The following is a 21,537-nucleotide window of genomic DNA, read 5'->3' on the forward strand; positions in this document are numbered from 1 at the left end:
AGAAATCACATAGCGCCAACACTACATAAGCCACTACCTGTGGCAGTCCCTAGGCCAACTGGCCTTGTGGGGCAAGGATGCCCTGAGTCCAATGTCAGAGCGCGCTGCCATGCAGCGCCAGTCCAAAAGTACCAAAAGCCTAAACGTGGCAGCTGCCCACAAAGTGCTGGACAGCTGGGAAACAACAAAACTGCGCCAAGGCCCTCACTGGCCCTTAGGCGCCAACTGCGCCACTGCTGAAGCCACACAGGCTCTGGGCATATTGCACATGCCCCAGACGTTGGAGCCACACAGGCTCTGCTACTGTAAATAGCCAAACGTTGGAGCTCTCAGGCTCTAAAAACAAGGGTGCCCCCATGAGCCTCACCGGACTCTAACCCTCACACTCTGAGGCAGGAGGGGGTGGGCACCGGCAATATGCCCCGACGCCCCCTCTATCTAATGTGGCCCTCTCTGGAGCCAAACAGGCTCTCAAACAAATTAGGGCCCCTCTGAGCCTCTCTGGGCTCACACATGTTGGGGCGACCCACTGCCAGCTGGGGCCGCCCTTGAAGCCTTCGTGGCTTCATACAAACAGGAAGCGCGAGCTCGCGCTATGGGGGGGGCGCGGACACCGACAATGTGTCCCGGCGCCCCTCCTCTCCTCTGCCCCACTCACCGGTTGCTGGCGAGCGGGGGCTCTCCGCACTCGAGGCTCTCCCTCCATTCGGGGAGCCTCGCGCTGGCCTTCTCTCTCTCTTGCCGGGGCTCCCTCGCCACACGGGAGCCCCAGCAGCAGGCCACGCGACTTCTCCTCTTCCCGGCGGCGGTGTGGCGTGCGGCGGCTCACCTCACTCGTGCTGCAGGGCTCCCTCAGCTCACGGGAGCCCTGTCGCCCGCCGCCATGCTTCTTCTCCGGTCTTCTCCTCTCGGCCCGGGCTTCCTCCACCCATCCAATCGGTGCACGGCTCCTTCGGCGAGCCCCCTAGGATGACGCGCCCCCGTCCTCTTTCTCCGCCAATACCAGAGCGAACCAGGTGATGACGCGGCCGCTTGGGAGCCAATCCCAGCGCGGCATTCGGTGAGGGGGCTCGACACTCCGAGCCAACCAGGGCTCTGCTCCTTCGGTTCTCGCCCTCGGCGGCCCCGGCCAGACGCAGAATTTTGCGGGGATAATTCCGGCCACGGGCAGCGGCGATTCGCAGGCGGCCAGCAGACTGTACGCGGCCAGGAGCGGGCAGAGTGTTTGGGAAGCCCCCACTCTTGCTAGGGGGATAGCTCACGGAGGGGGCACAACCAACCCCCGGCTCTCTGCCACCACGTGCCAATGAGCACGATGATCTTCCTCCTTGGCCACAACAGCGCTACCACGCGCTGTGGGGAAAAGTACAGCGCTCCCCGCGCTATAAATGAAATAAAGTGCCCATAAGCGCTAGTAGCAAAGTAAAGCAAATAAAAAGTCCTTCAGCAGTCCAGGACCTCAGCAGTCCAGGAGAGGGAGCAGCATAGCCCCCAGCAGGAAAAGTCCATCAGGTGTCCAGGAGCTGGGCAGGGCCCAGGGATTCCCCTAAGCCCCAGCAGCAGCATGCCCCTGGCAGATTCAAGTTAGAAACAAGAACATTTTGGAAGGGGACACAGCCCCTTCTTATACAGTGAAAAGTCTTTGAAGTCTTTGAAGTCTCAGTGTGAGAACCAGCTGGACTGGTTTAGAGGGAAGTCCCTTCAGTATCAGGGACAGAGGTGACAGTCGCCTAGCGGGAGGTGGAGCCAGCTTTGTAGTTAGGCAGGCACAGCCCTTCACTATCAGGTGCCATCTCCTCCCACTTCCCTGGCAGCAGATGCTGCCGTTCATCCATGGGCTGACTCAGACAACCTCCTGGGCTCTCCAGCCCCTGTCACCCTCAAACCAGACAGTTAATCCACAAGCAGGCCCAGGCACTCTGGGCCAGGCTCACCAGCCAATCACACGCCAGCACCAACTTACATAAATATGCCAACTTCCAAAAGTAGTACTTCTAGACTAGACACAGTCATGCCGCATATATCATTTTGCAGCATTCATTCTCACGAGTTCATACATACCAAACTCGCCGTTGCACTCCCAACACATCAGGAACTACCATGGGCATACATATTCCCCATTCATTCCTATGGGAGGGCAGGTCACTCACCACTCATTCACAGAGAGCTCAAGCACTTTACACTGTACCACAGTGAAAAAGTGCGCAGAGGCCTAAAATCACCAACACCAGGTTCCATAAACAGGCTAGGAAAAAGCAAAAAGTCTAGGGGTGAACCTGCCCAACGGGCCGGGTCCAACACAACCCCCTTCCAGCCAAAACGCAGGGTAGACCAATCACTCCACTGATGGGCTTCCTTGCTTTGGGCGACAAAACACGGACACGGACCCGCACGGCAGGGACACCCTCCGGTTTTTCGCCACTCTGAACCTACATGGTTTCCTCCAAACAATAACTCTCTGACACAACTAGGATACCCCACTGGTACTCCCTAGTCATCCACAGACAAGACCAGGCCATAGGCCATCCAAATCACAGGTCCTAACTAATCCACAGAGTGGGGGGTAGTAACCCCTGGCACACAATAGCCATTCTCCACTCTCTCTCTCTCAGTGTAGCTACAACTACCACTGATCCAACAAACTAGGGACCATACCCTCAGGCTGACCAGAGGTCACGGGCAAGAATGCCCCACCCTACCTCTACTTCTGGGTTTCCGCACACTCACAGAGAAGCACTTCACCAGAACACAATTCTCCTACCAGATCAGGGCCTCACTCCATCACTGGTCTACCACCTGGAAACTATTCCACTTCTGAGGTACAAAGCACACAGCACAGTCCCTCTTCAAGCAGGTGGGGGGACACAGCACACAGCAAAGCCCCCTTTCCTCTACCTTTGTGGAAACAACAAACTGCAGGTGAGCTCTAGAACACACAGCAAGGGCAGCCCCCTCAGTCTCTTCAGCTGATACACTTTGGTAGAGATTCCTCTTGACCTAGAAGTTTCCTAATCTCCCAACCTAAGATCTAAACCCTCAGGTTACACCAGAGTCAGAAGTAAGGACACCGTCCCTCTGCACCCCCTTCCAGTTCCAGTATGTCTCAGGCTAGACAGAGCACACGCCAGCGGCGTATCAGCGACACACTCTCCTCCAGTACTCCCTATCACAGGGTAATTCTCAGTATGTCCCAGGCTAGACAGAGCACACGCCAGCGGCGTATCAGTGACACACTTTCCTTCAGTACTCCTTCCAGGTCAGGCCACAACCCCAACCCGGCTTTCCCCCCTCCTCGGGGAACGACCTCCAGAGGCCCCACAAATGGTCAAGCACTCTGGACAGTCAAATGCTCAGCGAGCCAGGACTTCTGCACCCTCCACTTAGGAGCGGTACTGCCCAACACTAGGACCGCCGGAGTTCTGGTTACAGACACTCCCCGTCCTCTAGACACAGGAAGATCCTCCTCAAATGACCTATGTACAGCTTAGGCCCCTGACCTGGCTCTCCCTTAGGGAACCCTCCAGGCCCTGAGATAGGGTTTCAGGCCAACGTGGGACACACCGTCCCACACTCACTCCGCCTCCACTGAGACAGGGCGTGAGCCCCTACCATACTACTGGGACCTAGCTGGGTTACACATGAACCTCTTCCCCTTTACAGGATCATCAGATACACAAGCCACTCCTTTTAGAATCACCTCCTAATGCCTCTGCAAGACATCTAGCACACCGCCAGACATCCACCTTCTTGTCCAGTGCCTCTGCAGGACCTCCTGCACACCACCGGAGGTACACCTCATGTGCAAGCTCCTTAAAAAAAAACTCACACCAACTCCTCCAGTTCAAGACACCACTCATCCCCACACTCCCCCTCCAGACTGGTGAGACAGTTCCTTACTGTCTTTGACTCACAACCTGTCACCCTCTTACTGAGCACCAGGCACCATACTCTGGGAACTGGGAATGGGACTTCACACGCACTGGACACATTTAAGCTGCCACCACTGGATTCTACCACACTGGGGAATCCAGACACACCCACTACACTCAGGGAACAACCACCCTCCTGAGCTAGTCATTTCTCCTCACACTCCCTCTCTTCCATCTACCCACACAGGGACAGGATTTGGGATTGGACACTGGACCCAGCAAGGGATTCCTAATCTATGGGAACCTCCCCCTCTACTGGTGTCCTGCCCTGTCACTTTCTCTCATCTGCCACTAAACATAAAGCGCAAGAACACATTTGAAAATGACACTCTTGAGGAAAAAAATCAAAACCAATAATCCCAAACATGTGACTATCTGAAAAAAACAATTGCAGAGTTTTGTAATGTGGCCAGTTGTCGCTATGGCACTGCGCAAACACAAGTCCAAATCTGCACCGCTGACCAACAATGTTAGAACTGGCTATTTCTGGTAGGCTAAGGCTGACGCTAAAGCCAGGCAGAAACCACCATTCTAGTCAGGGCAAGGAAGTCACACACCAAGTTAACCCCTGCTCACCCCCTTGGTAGCTTGGCACAAGCAGTAAGGCTAAACTCGGAGGCAATGTGTAAAGCATTTGCGCCAGCGCACAACAGCAACAACATACTAGGCACACCACAAAAGAGACTCCACACAAGGTTATTATAAAATAACTTTTGTATTGTAAAAACACATCAGATAAAATCACACATATACATGGTGCCAACTGGCACGGGCAATATTCACAGGGATTATGTACACAAGACAGGGCCACATGGGCGTCTGTCAAAATCAGATATAGCACTTCTAGATAAAGTGTAGAATATAAAATCACTTCTAGAATAAAGAATAAATGTAACATAAAATAATAATCAAAAAGATCACAACCAGTATCCACTGGTAACAGGAACCAGGACCTTACTAGGACCACCTGTACTAAAAAAAGAAGAACCACCTAAGTATCACACAGCATTTAGGGGTCTAAGAAAGAATACATTACTCATGATGCAATAAACCTACATTCAGAGGAGTAGAAAAGACAACCACCTAAGTATCACTCAGCGTTTAGGGGTCTAGGAAAAGAACACATTACCCATGATGCAATAACCTACATTCAGAGGAGTAATAAGGGAAAGAAAAGACACATGATGCAATAACACATTCAGAGGTGCATAATAAATCAATAGCGCAAAAACTCACATTAGCAATAACTATTAAAAAGCATAGAAATCACATTGCGCCAACACTACATAAGCCACTACCTGTGGCAGTCCCTAGGCCAACTGGCCTTGTGGGGCAAGGATGCCCTGAGTCCAATGTCAGAGCGCGCTGCCATGCAGCGCCAGTCCAAAAGTACCAAAAGCCTAAACGTGGCAGCTGCCCACAAAGTGCTGGACAGCTGGGAAACAACAAAACTGCGCCAAGGCCCTCACTGGCCCTTAGGCGCCAACTGCGCCACTGCTGAAGCCACACAGGCTCTGGGCATATCGCACATGCCCCAGGCGTTGGAGCCACACAGGCTCTGCTACTGTAAATAGCCAAACGTTGGAGCTCTCAGGCTCTAAAAACAAGGGTGCCCCCATGAGCCTCACCGGACTCTAACCCTCACACTCTGAGGCAGGAGGGGGCGGGCACCGGCAATATGCCCCGACGCCCCCTCTATCTAATGTGGCCCTCTCTGGAGCCAAACAGGCTCTCAAACAAATTAGGGCCCCTCTGAGCCTCTCTGGGCTCACACATGTTGGGGCGACCCACTGCCAGCTGGGGCCGCCCTTGAAGCCCTCGTGGCTTCATACAAACTGGAAGCGCGACCTAGCGCTTTGGGGGGGGGGCGCGGACACCGACAATGTATCCTGGCACCCCTCCTCTCTTCTGCCCCACTCACCGGTTGCTGGCGAGCGGGGGCTCTCCGCACTCGAGGCTCTCCCTCCATTCGGGGAGCCTCGCGCTGGTCTTCTCTCTCTCTTGCCGGGGCTCCCTCGACACACGGGAGCCCCAGCAGCAGCCCACGTGACTTCTCCTCTTCCCGGCGGCGGTGTGGCGTGCGGCGGCTCACCTCACTCGTGCTGCAGGGCTCCCTCAGCTCACGGGAGCCCTGTCGCCCGCCGCCATGCTTCTTCTCCGGTCTTCTCCTCTCGGCCCGGGCTTCCTCCTCCCATCCAATCGGTGCGCGGCTCCTTCGGCGAGCCCCCTAGGATGACGCGCCCCCGTCCTCTTTCTCCACCAATACCAGAGCGAACCAGGTGATGACGCGGCCGCTTGGGAGCCAATCCCAGCGCGGCATTCGGTGAGGGGGCTCGACACTCCGAGCCAATCAGGGCTCTGCTCCTTCGGTTCTTGCCCTCGGCGGCCCCCGCCAGACGCAGAGTTTTGCCGGGATAATTCCGGCCACGGGCAGCGGCGATTCGCAGGCCGCCAGCAGACTGTACGCGGCCAGGAGCGGGCAGAGTGTTTGGGAAGCCCCCACTCTTGCTAGGGGGATAGCTCACGGAGGGGGCACAACCAACCCCCGGCTCTCTGCCACAACGTGCCAATGAGCACGATGATCTTCCTCCTTGGCCACAACAGCGCTACCACGCGCTGTGGGGAAAAGTACAGCGCTCCCCGCGCTATAAATGAAATAAAGCGCCCATAAGCGCTAGTAGCAAAGTAAAGCAAATAAAAAGTCCTTCAGCAGTCCAGGACCTCAGCAGTCCAGGAGAGGGAGCAGCATAGCCCCCATCAGGAAAAGTCCATCAGGTGTTCAGGAGCTGGGCAGGGCCAAGGGATTCCTCTGGGCCCCAGCAGCAGCATGCCCCTGGCAGATTCATGTTAGAAACAAGAACATTTTGGACACAGCCCCTTCCTATACAGTGAAAAGTCTTTGAAGTCTTTGAAGTCTCAGTGTGAGAACCAGCTGGACTGGTTTAGAGGGAAGTCCCTTCAGTATCAGGGACAGAGGTGACAGTCGCCTAGCGGGAGGTGGAGCCAGCTTTGTAGTTAGGCAGGCACAGCCCTTCACTATCAGGTGCCATCTCCTCCCACTTCCCTGGCAGCAGATGCTGCCTTTCATTCATGGGCTGACTCAGACAACCTCCTGGGCTCTCCAGCCCCTGTCACCCTCAAACCAGACAGTTAATCCACAAGCAGGCCCAGGCACTCTGGGCCAGGCTCACCAGCCAATCACCCGCCAGCACCAACTTACATAAATATGCCAACTTCCAAAAGTAGTACTTCTAGACTAGACACAGTCATGCCGCACATATCATTTTACAGCATTCATTCTCACGAGTTCATACATACCAAACTCGCCCCTGCACTCCCCACACATCAGGAACTACCATGGGCATACATATTCCCCATTCATTCCTATGGGAGGGCTGGTCACTCACCACTCATTCACAGAGAGCTCAAGCACTTTACAATGTACCACAGTGAAAAAGTGCGCAGAGGCCTAAAATCACCAACACCAGGTTCCATAAACAGGCTAGGAAAAAGCAAAAAGTCTAGGGGTGAACCTGCCCAACGGGCCGGGTCCAACGCACATGATAACTTTGCTCCCTCCAGAAGAAGGAGTATATCTCCAGAGTCGTGTGAAAACAATAGATAGCTATTTCACTCAGTCAATTGTGCATACTTAGTTTCACCAGAGTGCAGAGAAATAGAGAGACGGGCGTTTTCAATAAAAGGTGTTATTTATTGAGCAGTCTTCTTTCTCATGCAAGAGAAGTGAATTGCCACAATTGCAAGACTTTTCATAAAGAAAAGTGTGTACAGTAAAAGGAGTATTATGAAATAATACTGTAAAAGCATTGATATGGTTTCTGAGCCATATGATACTTAAAACGGATAAAATATATAATTACATACAATGATAAAAGTTGACTAAACATACTCAACTGGTGCTTCTAAATACGCCTACCCCAGTGTACCTAACCTAAGCCTAGTACGTGGGAAGGAGTAAGGGAGTCGCAGTTTAAGTTAAGTTAGTTTTGCCAAGAATCTGAATCAAGAATTCTCCAAGGGTCTAATCAGCTCCGTACCTTGGTTTTAAAATGAAGGAGGTCTTGTATCTCGTTCTCAGGACTCGATCTCCCAGTCACCCGCAAGGGTGACTGGAAACACTGGAACTGGATTTTCTCAGCAGGAGAAAAGACAGCGTCTTTCTCGGTGCGTCAAATGGGAGGGGCAGCTTCCTTCGGCACTCGCATCAGCTGGGCTTCGGGTAAGTAGATAGCCGCTCTGCTCCAAACTACTGTGTGTTGCTTAAGCCAAATGCTGGTATATTTATACCTGGAAGGTGCCGTGTTTGACGTAAGGTTGGACATAAGACATCAATAAGAACCGTCATTAGAAACTGGCAGTTCTTTCAGACTCGCAGGAGTTCTAGGACAAATCAAAACAAAAGTATGGGGAATTCCCAGGTTGCTGGAGGTTTGGTTTGTTTTAAGAACTCGTTGTACTTTCTAGGAGTCCAAGGAAGTAGCCTTGCCGTATTTGGACTGCATTGGTTATTACTAAATATGGATTTGATTCTTATGCCTTTATAAGGATAGGATTTGTTATAACCACATAAGGGCATAAATCGGGGATATTTAATTAGGGTCTTAGATATGTTCACAACACAACAACTAGCACTTGACCGAAAAAGGGCCTAAAGCCCCCTGGGAACAGGCAAGTCTTGGTTTTGCCCATCTACCTGATGGACAATATCCTTTAATCATTGATGACTACACCAAATATTCAGAAGTAGAGATAGTGGGGTCCCAGACGGCATAAGAAGTCATGGCAAAAGTGGAGAGTCATTGCTATCCACATACTAATGAAGGCTGTGAGGACAGACAATGGCTCTTTGTTTCATGGGCAAGAATTTGCTGAGTATCTAAAATAGTGGGACATGCACCCCCACAAGGTGACACCTAGATGGCCTCAAGCCAATGGAGAAGTGGTGTGGTTCATGCAGACCCTGAAATAGATTGTCCACATAGGTCACGCTGATCACCAAATGACAGAGAAGGCCATTTTGGATTCCTGCAGACAAACCCCTCACACAACACAATGACAGGGTCCTGGACATGCTTGTATGGGGTGCATAGTCGCTGATACCATCCCCACTGCCCCACCTGGATCCCTGAACCCACTGATAACAACGAGGCTTTCAACAGAAGAATGTTCACAAACTAACGCTCCAGCGCACAATGGAAGGCCTGTCACTCGGAGATCCAACAGAGTAATTCAGTATACTTCAAAGACTGCCACCCTAGTAGCAAGTCCCGCCTGCCCTTCGAACAACAGCTGTGGGTGGTTGTACATCACAAGGGCACGATGGTCACTGCTCGTTAAGAAGATGAAAAAGTCATGCAATATATTTCATTCTTCAAGAAGGTTCATTATGAGGACACTGGGTCCGATGAACACTTTTCCAAACCAGGAGAAGGTGCCCATGACTTTGACCCAAACCCGTTTTTCCCATCACCTCTACTGAAAGTCTTGCTAGACTACTCCTAATACCGTGGTGATATACAGTTGACACCTAGCCCATTCCAGCAGCACCCACCAGAAAGCAGAGAAGAGAGACTCTGCTCCCCGGAAAGGTCTGGAAACAGTAATTACTCCCAGTGTCGCCTGAGAGGCAATCCAGCGCCATGGTCCCACCTGACGGACTTCCTGGTGTAAGCGGGCGCTGCCCTAGAATTGAGGCCTACGTAGGGTAACTATTTATCGTTGTCATTTCTGTTTGATTGCATAAGAATGTACTACTTTTATTTATGTTTGCCCATAAGTTTGTATTGTTGTAAATGTTGTTAAAGTTGGGGAGGAATGTAATCTACCATCTCACCCAAGTAGTGGGGTAACAAAGTAAAGACATCCGTGACTGTGTGGGTTTTGGTAGGGTCCTGTGTGACGTTGGAACTCCTATAAATAACAAGCATTTGCAATGCAATAGGTCTCGCATTAGGAAAGTTTGAGCTATTGGTATTGTAAATGACAAATTTGTTATTTATGTTTTGTTTTTGAAAAAAGCGAAATTATTAGCTTTGTCATTTACAATGCCAATAGTTATATCTTTCGCAAATGTGACACCTATAGCATTTGTAATGCAATATGTGTTGTATTTACGCGACTTACATGCATTGATATTACAAATAACAATGGCTTTTAATTTTTTTCAATAATACTTAAATAAAAGTTATTGCAATTGATAATGGCAATAGCTTAAATTTCTGTAAATAACTTTTGTGAAGATTATGTTCAGTGTATTTTACTGTGACGAAAATCCAAGAACAGAAGTGATATATTAACATTTTTTGTGACATTTGTAATAAAGTTTGAAACATTGAGAGAACATATTTGAATCAGTTGTTGTTGAATGGTTGCACAGATTGATGCAGTAGTGGCTCTGAATGATGTTGTGGCGGCGACGAGTGATGCTGGGCGTTCAGTGATGCTGTGGTAGCGCATAGTGATGTTGTGGTGCCCCTGAGTGATGCTGTGGTGATGCGATGGATAGTGAGGACGATAGATAGATAGAGGGAGGGCGAAAGAGAGAGGGAGGGCGGAGATAGGGGCAGGGTGAGAGATAGAGGCAGTGCAAGAGGGCGAGGGATGGAGTGTGGGCCGGGGGAGGGATGGAGTGTGGGCCGGGGGAGGGATGGAGTGTGGGGCGGGGGAGGGATGGAGTGTGGGGCAGGGGAGGGATGGAGTGTGGGGCGGGGAGGGAGGATGGATAGAGTCAGGGGAATGGATGGATGGATGGATGGATGGATGGAGTGCGGGGATGGATGGATGGAGTGCGGGATGGATGGATGGAGTGGGGGGATGGATGGATGGAGTGGGGGGGATGGATGGATGGAGTGGGGGGATGGATGATGGAGTGGGGGGATGGATGGATGGAGTGGGGTGGATGAATAGATGGATGGAGTAGGATGGATGGATGGATGGATGGAGTGGGATGGATGGATGGAGTGGGTGGATGGATGGATTGGGGGATGGATGGAATGGGATGGATGGATGGAGTGGGGGATGGATGGATGGAGTGGGGGGGTCGATGGATAGAGTGGGGGGATGGATGGATGGAGTGGGATAGATGGATGGAGTGGGGGATGGATGGATGGAGTGGGGGGATGGATGGATGGAGTGGGGGATGGATGGAGTGGGGGACGGATGGAGTGGGGGGATGGATGGATGGAGGGGATGGATGGAAGAGTGGGGGGATGGATGGATGGAGTTGGGGGATGGATGGAGTGGGGGGGATGGATGGATGGAGTGGGGGTGGATGGATGGAGTGGGGGGATGGATGGATGGATGGAGTGGGGGGATGAATGGAGTGAGGGGATGGATGGAGTGGGGCGGATGGATGGAGTGGGGTGGATGGATGGATGGATGGAGTGGGGGGATGGATGGATGGAGTGGGGGGGGATGGATGGAGTGGGGGGGATGGATGGAGTGGGGGGATGGATGGATGGAGGGGATGGATGGATGGATGGATGGAGTGGGGGGATGGATGGAGGGAGTGGGGGGATGGATGGAGTGGGGGGGTGGATGGATGGATGGAGTGGGGGGTGGATGGATGGAGTGGGGGGATGGATGGAGTGAGATGGATGGATGGATGGATAAAGTGGGAGGATGGATGGAGTGAGGGGATGGATGGAGTGGGGCGGGTGGATGGAGTCGGGTGGATGGAGTCGGGTGGATGGATGGAGTGGGGGGGGTGGACGGATGGATGGATGGAGTGGGGGGATCATTAGAGTGAGATGGATGGATGGATGGAGTGGGGGGATGGATGGAGTGGGGTGGATGGATGGATGGATTGGGATGGATGGATGGGGTGAGATGGATGGATGGAGTGGGGGGATGGATGGAGTGAGATGAATGGATGGATGGATGGAGTGGGGGGATGGATGGAGTGGGGGGGGATGGATGGAGTGGGGGTATGGATGGATGGATGGATGGATGAAGTGGGGGGATGGATGGAGTGAGGGGATGGATGGAGTGGGGCAGATGGATGGAGTGGGGTGGAGGGATGGAGTGGGGGGTGGATGGATGGATGGATGGAGTAGGGGGATGGATGGATGGAGTGGGGGGATCGTTAGAGTGAGATGGATGGATGGATGGAGTGGGGGGGATGGATAGAGTGGGGTGGATGGATTGGGATGGATGGATGGATGGATGGATGGATGGATGGAGTGAGATGGATGGATGGAGTGGGGGGATGGATGGAGTGAGATGGATGGATGAATGGATGGAGTGGGGGGATGGATGGATGGATGGAGTGGGGGATGGTGGATAGATGGAGTGGGATGATGGATGGATGGAGTGGGATGAATGGATGGATGGAGTGGGTGGATGGATGGAGTGGGGGATGGATGGAATGGGATGGATGAAGTGGGGGATGGATGGATGGAGTGGGAGGGTGGATGGATAGAGTGGGGGGATGGATGGATGGAGTGGGATAGATGGATGGAGTGGAGGATGGATGGATGGAGTGGGGGGATGGATGGATGGAGTGGGGGATGGATGGAGTGGGGGGATGGATGGAGTGGGGTGATGGATGGATGGAGGGGATGGATGGATGGAGGGGATGGATGGATGGATGGAGTGGGGATGGATGGATGGAGTGGGGGGATGGATGGAGGGAGTGGGGGGATGGATGGAGTGGGGGGGATGGATGGATGGATGGATGGAGTGTGGGGGTGGATGGATGGAATGAGATGGATGGATAAAGTGGGGGGATGGATGGAGTGAGGGGATGGATGGAGTGGGGCGGATGGATGGAGTGGGGTGGATGGATGGAGTGGGGGGGTGGATGGATGGAGTGGGGGGATGGATGGAGTGGGGGGATCGTTAGAGTGAGATGGATGGATGGATGGAGTGGGGGGATGGATGGAGTGGGGTGGATGGATGGATGGATTGGGATGGATGGATGGATGGGGTGAGATGGATGGATGGAGTGGGGGATGGATGGAGTGAGATGAATGGATGGATGGATGGAGTGGGGGGATGGATGGATGGATGGATGGAGTGGGGGGATGGATGGAGTGGGATGATGGATGGAGTGGGGGGATGGATGGATGGAGTGGGGGGATGGATGGATGGAGGGGGGGATGGATGGAGTGGGATGGATGGAGTGAGGGGATGGATGGATGGAGTGGGGGGATGGATGGAGTGGGGGGATGGATGGATGGAGTGGGGGGATGGATGGAGTGGGGGGATGGATGGATGGAGTGGGGGGGTGGATGTATGGATGGAGTGGGGGTGGATGGATGGATGGAGTGGGATGGATGGATGGAGTGGGATGGATGTATGGATGGCGTGGAGGGGGAAGGATGGATTGAGTGGGGGGAAGGATGGATGGAGTGGGGGGATGGATGGATGGAGTGGGGGGATGGATGAATGGATGGAGTGGGGGATGTCGTGCCTTAAAAAGGCTCTTTATTTGTGATGCGTGATGTGAGTATATGACAAGCAAACATTATGCGCAAAAGTAGTCTGGCATGAGAAACACAATGTTATAGCTTCAGAGCGCAGTAGGTGATGTAAGAGGAGCCACAAAGAAAACTGTCTATGCTGCAGATGAAGATGTGGCTCGCATTTTAACTCCCATTTTAAAATTATTTCCAACCTTGTGACCTCCAACTGGAAACTTGAGTGGACCAGATATATTTTTATGTGCGACACTTAAAAAACAAGCAAACCTTTTAAATCTAGATGCAGCGGTGAAGCAATGCACGGGACTGGAAAATACAATTTAGTGACCGCTCTTTGCATAACGGCAGGACAGTGGCGGATGTAGTGTCTCTCCTCTCCTTATCATTCAACTCACTCTGGGGTCAAAGGTCCAGAGCCAGCTGTCAACAAGGAATGTAACAAGCTCCTGGCATTGCTGTGGGGAGGGGGGAGGAGAAATGCGAGACACGGCCTGGCGGCCGTGAAAAGTGTGAAGCAGGGGGCGGGGGAGCCCTTAGAAGTGAAGCTCTCGGAGGCAGGCGGCTCGGGTAGGCCAATGTGATACTATGAGGACCTACAAACACTGGAGACAAGTGCCTGCTCCCTAACCAAATGCGGAGATCCCCTGGAGGGCACAGAGCAAAGATCCTCCACACAGCGATGAACAGAGTGACTACGAATGTCAATAGTGTAGTGTTGGACCTATCCAGGCCTGGCTTCAATCCCCACTTTGAATCACACAGCAGCTTTGCATGTTACAGCTAGGCAACCCTTGTACATGGTGCGTGAGGGTCATGCAAGCTGAAGTCTGAAGTGGCTTCTCGTTGTAATGCACTCCTACCAGCTGCCATATACATTCCACCATCAGACTGAATTCGGACTGCAGCATGCAGGTAGTGACTACCGCTCTTGAGCCATGTCAGCCTCTCCCGACTACAACGCTAAAAAAAAAAGAACTGACTTGCAGCTTTGTGAAGTGACAGGTGACTTGCCAGTTCCCTGCAATGTGATATTCTGAGAATGAGTAAATGGGTAACACTAAACAGTATACCTAATTTTTGTGTGAGGCAACATACGCTGTACAGTTTTCCTAATCAAAAGGGGAAACTGCTCTCCAGGAAGTCAGTAAGAAGCCAAAGAAATGGAGCACAAGACAGAATCTCCATTAGTAGAGTAATAGGTAATAAAGGGAAGGTGGTATATGGTTTCTAAAAACAACAATTACACTGTTCATCTCCATTTTCTTTCACATTGAAGGCAGTTTTCCAGATCTCGCGAGAAAGGATTGGTTGTCATTCACAAGGGAATCTATATCGAGTATGTGACTTCAAGCACAGGCCGGAGCCCAGTATTTGTAAAACACAAACTAATCACCCCTAATGGTCTCAAGGCACTGGGGGCCGTTGGGAAGATTACGCGAGCTAGTGCTATTGCCCAGAGTCTCATGGTATTGGGCTGAGCTGCCGTCGGCAATTGAATGTGAGCCCTGTGCGCCTGAGTCGGCCGCTCTGGCCACTGTGCCACACCTCTCCCTGCCAGCCGGAATCGGTCGCAGAAGCTAGCCAATTGCAGAAACATCCTTACCGTGCTGCTTAGAGATGGAATGCCTTTAAAAAACAAGACTGTTCACTCAAAAACAGATACAGACAAACAAAAACAAATACTAAAAACAGAGTGAGAATTGATCAGTAGAACGGGGTCTTGGAAAGAAAGCACAAAAAACTGCGGCTGTCGCAGCATTAGACTACACATCAAATGTAGCTTTAAGCGTAATAGACCATCCATGAATTACCTATGTAGCGTCATGCAGTCTCTTCCAGGCTTTGGAAGGCCATACAACAGTAGGAGTTTAGAATGGTCGCTGTACCAGTTCTCACACACACTAAGGGAGGAAGTGCTATCCACAGAGGGCAGATGCAATGATCCGGAAACAGGAGAGTATCACTGTTTCCAAGCAACTGAGTTCTACAACAATTAGAGTTTCTAAAACACTCAGATGTAAGCCCTCTACAAAGCACCTTCATAGCTTCTACGAGTAACCAGAACAGCATAGTCTAATTATTAGAGGAAGGAACCTTAAGCAATTTGAGATTGCAATTGTCCTAATTGGCGGCAAACCCCGGGGCAAATATTTGGATGCATTAAAACAGAGGTGGGCGAGCCACTATATAGCGCCAGTTTAACCTGTAGGTATCTTAGTGTGCCAGTGGAATGGTGGCTGCTGGTCTCGCCTGCTTTCTGCCACCTCTCCTGGGTCCCACCCCCCCCTCGCACTCGTTGTCTGTGCATTTTCGCACACCCCTGCCCGCATTCTGCTGTCTTTGGATGGATTTCGCACCACCCTCCCCCTGCCAGCACTCCGCTGTCCGTGATTTGCCCCCTCCCCCCCCCCCGCCAGCATGATAATTGGGATTTCTGTGTGAGAATGACAACACTCGTTTGAAACAAACAGACATGGAGAAAACCTTTCAATCATCCTTTGGATTGTATAGTGCCTAGCGCACAAAACAGAAGTTAAAGAACTTGTGCAGAAAAACAAAGTTGGGTCTTTACCGGGTAAATATGGGAGGATGGACAGTAGTGCCTAAAAGTTCATTCTCTTTAGTCAGTGTAGTTATAAACGCAGCTGGGCACGCAGCCCACAAAGGGCGACAGAGTAGACAGCGTCGTAGTGTTGCTCTCTCGATTGATACACAGTGCATTGGTACAGATGTCCCCCCCCCCCTCAATTGCCTCATGGTCTGATGAGGCAACGGAGGTCTTAGCAGCGGGCATAGACACGCATGAGATGGTAAGCTCATTCGCCAGGCACGAGCAGGTCCCGAGAAGGAGCCGATAGACGATAAGAAAAGCTATGCATGAGCAAAGCTCGCGCTCACCGCGGGCTCCCATGGTTTCTGCGCTATGAAGGAGTCTCTCACCCCAGGCGGGACTCCGCATCTGACAGCTAGTTCAACCAGAAAAGCCCGGGCCCGTCTCGGTGCCTTGCAAGCGAAAGCCTGAGGGAGCCCGAGCCAGTGAGAGGCTCGGAGACCACGTCAGGTTACAGTGCCTGCTCTTAAGCCTCTTTCCCTGCATGCTACATCTTCAACATACTCAGTCTATTTGTTGGTTGTTGCAGATTTATATTGCTCGAACTCGACACGAAGGTATAATGTTTATTTTAGATAAGGCGCTTTGTCATCTATAAAATAAATAAAATAGTGGTATTTAAATACTTATTTGCGTAAATACTGGGAGAGACCAACACACCTGACATTCTTCTAGTGTTTGCATATCTCTTCTATACAGACACTGAACGAAGTACAGTGAATTCAGAGTTTAAATGCAATCACCCAAGAATCCCTCCCTACGTGCAATTCGGCCATTCCCCATTGCTTCTAATGCAGAAGCAAGCACAAACAACACAACCCGAGCACTGGCAGTAGAACCAGAAAATGCAATTGCGGTTTCCAGCTTTTAATTTTAAAAAGACAGGCATGCCCAGATTACAAAAAAGACTCAGCCCTGACTCAAGTGAACAAGCTCTTGGCATTGCTGTGGTGAGGGGGGGAGGAGAAATGCGAGACATGGCCTGGCGGCCGTGAAGTGTGAAGCAGTGGGCAGGGGGAGGAGAAATGGGAGACACAGCCTGGCGGCCGTGAAGTGTGAAGCAGTGGGCGGGGGAGCCCTTTGAAGTGAAGCTCTCTGAGGGAAAAGCTTGGGCTTGTGTTCACGTGAACTGTCGGAAATCCTCCCGATGGTTTGAGAACTTATTTTGCACACTAAAATTCAACCCTATCCATTCCTTGCGGAATGGGATAAAGGCTCGACCTAAAAAAGGGGCAGGGCTGGTAGTTAGTTACAAAGCCCACTGAGAAACTATAACCAGAGTGTGGCCTCACGTTATTTCTACGCCCATGATCTCAGTGGCCTGACCCACATTAGCAAAAAGGGCCAACTCTACAGCTGCCTAGTCCAAGTCGGCTACTCGCTGAAGCATACTCTGGCAGTGTAGAAAGTAAATGCTGGAATCGGGTATTCCTAAGGCACATATGTGCTTTCACTTCCTATCTTCTCAAAGGCCAAGAAGTCCCAAAAGAGAGCAATTTTCATCCTATTCCACAGGAAAACTCCCACCCATGTGTTCAATTTGAGTCCCCAGCGTCAAGGAACAACTGTAAAAGCAGCCACACTACAAGCCAGTAGAGCTCTCCTATCCTGGGAGATAGCTCTCCCTCTGCTGGCCGTACAAAACCACCAGATTGTGCCATGCTCCTGCCCAGTGACCAGTCTGCTCGAACCCAACCCCAAGCACCTCCCAGACTTCAAACACAGACATTGGAGGCAATCTAAATGTGTGCAAGTAACACAGTCCTGCAATTGTGTCTCCCGGAGGATGTACCTCTTCCGTACCGTCCAATAGTCAACAGCAATCTGCCCAACATTCGAAGGCAGCACCGGATAACCTCCTCAATGCATCTGCACGATGTCCATCAACATATTCGGCAGTCACACACCGACACTCCTCCCTCCATCTCACGGTGGAAGGTCAGAGAAACAAGAAGAGGTGAGGACCCAGCCTCCAAAGCACAGCAGGCCCTGTAACACTGAGTCTAAGAAGGTGACCCGCGGGCCCCGCCTCCCTTCCGACAAGACACGCCATGAACACCCTCCCGAGCCCGCCAGCCTGTGCCGAAACCACCAGCATGAGTGCCATCCCAGCCCAAGGGCACTCACTGGCACTTGAGAGCAGGGCAGTGCATCAACTCCTAGAGGACAAAGTCTGCACTACCCACACGCACATAAACCCCAGCTGCAATGTACAGCAACATTCCCCCTCCAAGATCCCCCACCCTCCACAACTTCACATACAGAAATACTCCCCCTCAGCAATCATCCCATCCTCCTGGCTGGGGATAGAGAGCTTCCCACAACAAACCCAGAGAAGAGATCACTGCGCTCTTCAGCCTGGGCAAAAGAGCATCCCCACAATATCCTAAAAGCAACAACCCCCTCACGAATCACCTCACCCATTCAGTTTGGGGCTAGAGAGCTACCCTCACCATCCTGTGCAGCCATATTCATCCATTCAGATCACCTTGCCCTCCATCCTGAGGGTATAGAACTCCCCATACCATGATGTACAGAAACACTCATCCATCATGGGTCATGGCACCTTGCCCTCATGCCTGGGTTGTTTATTGCTATAACACATATCAACTGTGGGCCAACCACCTGAGCGACCATACAAAGTTGTTTAGAGCGTTGAGCTCCTGGGCCCAGACCTGATGACAGCAGAGCAAAAAAACACCAGGTCTGCCACAAACATTGGACGCAATAAAGAATGAAATGTCGATAACCCTGAGCAAATTTCCTCTAACCCATCTCTTACACACCTCCATGCGCTCGACATATTTATGCTAAAAAAGCACGGAAGTACAGTTTTATGATGATAGACTGTTTTTTTCATATTAACTATGTTCATTTCAATATACCGCAATATCAGCACTTAGTGGTGTCATGGAGCGGCCAAGCTTAAAAGGGTACGAATAGGAGTAATAGATAGAGTGTAGGGCCCGCTTTGACAACTTTTGCTTCTTGAAGCTTGGACCCTGGTCACCATGAAATATGATGGCATTTGTGATCTGGAGGCTAAAAGCTAAAATGACACTGCGGGCTCCTAACACTGTCTGCATAAGCTCCCAGTCTTGGCATGGTCTGCCTATGTACTCATGGCTCCCCTCACGTGCACGGACTCTTCTGCATGTGCTCCATGCAGCCTCCTCATAGTGCACACTCCCAAGCCTGACGCTCTCTCACTCTCTGTCCACATGCCCCTGACTCCACACCTCTCCATGCTGTTCTGAACATCCAATCACAACCAGGCGCGCTAACCCCATAGGGCTAAATGTGCTTCAGCCCCCCTATCCTGTGTCTCAGCCCACGCTGCTGCAGCTCAAGCTGCTTTGGGCTCGGCTGGGCAGTGTCTGGAGTCTTAACTCCGGCACGGCCGAGTTTTCACAGGTCTTTAAAGACTTTTGCATATTTACATACCTTTGTAAACTGGTTACTGAAGCTTAGTTTTTTGGGGGGGTTTCAGTATCCCGGGGGCCCCACTCTGCCTATTCCTTACATTTGTATATTACATTTACTGCCCTAGTATGAGAAGGCATTTCATGAAAAGGAATATAATGCACGGTTTCCAACAGAAAAATGCCAGCCAAGTGTTGTTTAACGAGCCTGCAAAGACCTCGTCTTGACACTACATAGGGTTATAAATAAAAAAGTATGCATTCATTTGTAATGTAACTTTAATGTCTTTATTCCCTTTAATTATCATGCATGGATCATTCAGGCAGCCCTAGAACACAATTAAAAGTGCTTTCTATTTATATTTGCTGTTCGAAGTATGCACAGATAAGTGCTGAAACTACGGCTTTAGATTACTGTTTATTTTAGTATCGTCTGGGACATCAAAAAATGAGCTGGCAACCCTAATCATAAAACTGGAAGTTTGATGCAGGATCGGCACATTATTTATTTCCTTCACCCTCGATCCCTGATTAATGCCAAAGTAGCTTAACTATTAGTTTAACTTGTATCTGAAACCCTACACCGCTGTCAATAACATGCTGAATTACTTCAAGTGTCTGGGAATGCACCCTGCATTCAGACAACTCACTCCTCATTCTTGCCCTTCATTTTTACGCTCACCCTGCACTCGCAGCGATCACAATGTACTCACACCATTCACCCTGCACTCGCAGTGATCACTCTGCACTCACAATGCACTTGTGCTATTCACCCTGTGCCTTACCCTGCAGTGCCATGAGCACACCGCTCACCTTGCACTCATGTGACACTTCACTCTCCTGTCCCCCTCACTGCTCTATCTGCAATCTCACTCAAACAAGCCCATCACTAATCATGCATTCATTCGTCCCACTCTGCTCTTACATCTGCACCCAAATTCATATGATCACCTCACTCACCCTGCAATCACTGCTCTTACCCTACTACCCTACTTCTGCCACCCACAAAGCACAGAGGGTTAATGTGCCTGCTACAATGAATGTGTACCATGCAGATCACAGAACTGAGTGTGAGTAAACTATGAGTAGCGCTATAAAAAAAATGAAATGTTTGTCAGAAAGGTGATATAGAAAGATCAGGTGCATTGTTGGCTAGTAGTAGTGAGGAGTGAAGTGGAGAAGTGTGGCTCAATGATTAGAGCGGCAGACCCTCATGCAGAGGTCTAGCCCGGGACCAGGATTCAATTCCCCGCCTCAGCGGGTCTTAGGCTCAAAATTCCACGGACCTGATAATTCTCGCCTCTGTGCCTATTCCAATCATGGAGTCCCACTCTGCAACTCCAGGCAATAGCTTGCTTAATCTCCACAACAGCCCTCACAATGCTAAGGATGCCTGGCCTCCATCTTGGGGGTGCCCAGGAGTGGACGCCTCACAGGGAAAGCCAGGATGGGTTCCACAGCGGTATTTGTACAAGCGCCTTGAGACCCTTGCGGGTGAGTAGTGCGCTATACAAGTATCAATTTACATTTAGTGAGGGAATTCATGGAGGACGAAATGGGGGAGGGGAGTCAGAAAAGACTTGTGCAACCAGTGCTAGGGCCCTGACTAGAAGTGTTAGCAATCCCTTATTTTTTAAATCTGTCACCAGCATTCTAACACACAAAGTAAATACCCCCAACTTACATTCTAACTATGACATCATGACCGTCCATTATAATTCACAGGCTAAAACTGCATATTGAACACGTCCACACCCGTGCGAGTGTGACATTCCACATCTGTCGTGCGAGCAGCTCACACTGACCGTTTCTGAAATGTAACTACGCCCCTTAGCTGAGAGTGACCACCCCAGTGGTACTACAGCAGCATCACACGCGTGTGCACCAATCATGGAATTCATATTGAGCGCTCGTACCTATTGATACCGATAGGCACAAGGAGAAAACGCATGTGCTTGCTGAAGGCGATGTGGATGTATTGGGGAAACAGCACAATACCCTCCCCATAGCAAAGCAGGCTCCCTGGCACCGAGCCCAAACCCTGCAGAGATAGATGCCACACCCCTCCTTCCAACTCAGGAGCGGGCCCAGAAGCAGCTCCCTTTAGTATCGTGCAATATCACAACAGTAAT

The sequence above is a fragment of the Lissotriton vulgaris genome, chromosome 7, assembly GCF_964263255.1.
Source record: "Lissotriton vulgaris chromosome 7, aLisVul1.2, whole genome shotgun sequence".
NCBI classification, from domain to species: domain Eukaryota; kingdom Metazoa; phylum Chordata; class Amphibia; order Caudata; family Salamandridae; genus Lissotriton; species Lissotriton vulgaris.